Genomic DNA, 1,692 nt, shown 5'->3' with positions numbered 1-1,692 from the left:
AGGCGGGATGCTGGGGGTGGGGGGTGTGGATTTGTGGGGGGCCGTGGTGGGGCTGGGCTGGTCAGGGCAAAGCCAGCCTGACAGCAAGGCCAGACACTGGGGTGCTCCCCACATCCCATGGATTACCCCACACTGCCAGCACCTTGTGGTGATGCACCCTATGGGGCAGAGGGTGCTGAGGGCTCCCCAGCACGGGGGGGAGGGGAGGGGGAAGGGAGTGTCTCTTATTGCTAATGGCTCCACTGCGGTGACACCCACAGGCTGTGGCAAAAATGGAGGGGGGATTTGCCATGCAACATCCCCAAACCCAGTGTCCTCTGAGCCCTGGCAGCCTCAGCCCAAAGGCTGGGAGCAGAACGGTCAGTGTGGCAGGGACCAACCAAACCAGGGCACACAGTCCCCTTCCCCCCAGCACCTTTTTGGTGGCAGGTGGTGGTGGTCCTTCTTGCAACAAGGGACCGAGGAAGTGCCACTACAGGTCAGGGTGTGGGCAGAGGCAGGGTGACACACACCCCCACCACCCTCCTGCCCCGATGGTTTCTGGAACAGGGCTGAGCCCTCTCCCCCTGTCCTGGGGCAGCCCTCAGGGTATATGACCAGGGCGAGGGGACAGTTTGGGGTGCGATTTCTCACAATGCTCAGCCAACTCTGGGGCAGCAGGTCCTGGGTGTGTTGGGGAATCCCATGCTAGCTCTCCCTAGGCAGGGCCGGCAGGGAGAAATGGGAGCTGCATCCCCAGGAAGTGCCCAGTGACCTCCTAGGGAGTGCCACTGCCTCCATCTGGCTTGGCCAGCCATCGGTTGACCAACCTACCTCCTGTGTTCTCATCACATCCTGCTGTCCTGCTCACAGCCTGCTGTGTCCTGCCTCATCCCACCACCCTGTTCCTATCTCACCATCCTGCCCCTGCTCCCCCATCCTGGCCCTGTCCCCCTGCCACCCACCCTCCCAAGGAAGGGTCAAACCAATGCTAGGGAGGCTGAGGACTAATGCAGAACCATGTGTGACTGCTGGGCGAAGCCAGGAGCTGGAGCCAGGAGGCAGTGAAACAAAGCCCTTTGCCTTCTCTGGTACCAGACAAAGGGATGAGGCCAATGGCAAAGACGACAAAATCGACCCCAAAGGAGTGAGGGTGGACGTGGAGGATGTCCGTGGGGTGGGTGGGTGCTGGCGGGATGCTGACGGATAGGAGATGGGTCTGGAGACGTCGGCGGCTGGCGTGGACCTCAGCACGATACCTCCATGGTGTGGTTGATCTGCCCCATGGCCTCGGTGCTCTCCGAGTGGGTGCAGGCACGTGGGCGGGTGCCATCCACCGAGCTGGCACTGGTGAGGGATGCCGTGCGGGAGCGTGCCAGGCGGGTCATGCTGGCAGATGGCACTGCAGGGGCAGAGAGAGACAGCCAGGGTGCTCAGCTCCCTCTGAAAGCCAGCAGGACCTGAGCTGACATTGCCTCACGCAAGCAAAGCCGCTGGTCCCGCTCCCTGATGCAAATGACCCCGGGCACAAGCTTGCAGCATGCAGTGCTGTGACAACATGAGCAGTTCCAGGCTGGCAGAGGACAGCGGGGCAGGGACGGGGCACCCTGTGGCAGGCACATCTCCTGGGGATGCAACCACTGGGCATGAGGCAGTGGGGACCCCTGGCCGCCACACTCTGGTGAAGGAGTGAGCAGGGATCGGTGTCCTCCT

The sequence above is a fragment of the Charadrius vociferus genome, unplaced genomic scaffold (genome assembly GCF_000708025.1).
Source record: "Charadrius vociferus isolate BGI_N301 unplaced genomic scaffold, ASM70802v2 scaffold621, whole genome shotgun sequence".
Classification (NCBI taxonomy): Eukaryota; Metazoa; Chordata; class Aves; order Charadriiformes; family Charadriidae; genus Charadrius; species Charadrius vociferus.
This window is presented reverse-complemented; position numbering follows the sequence as displayed.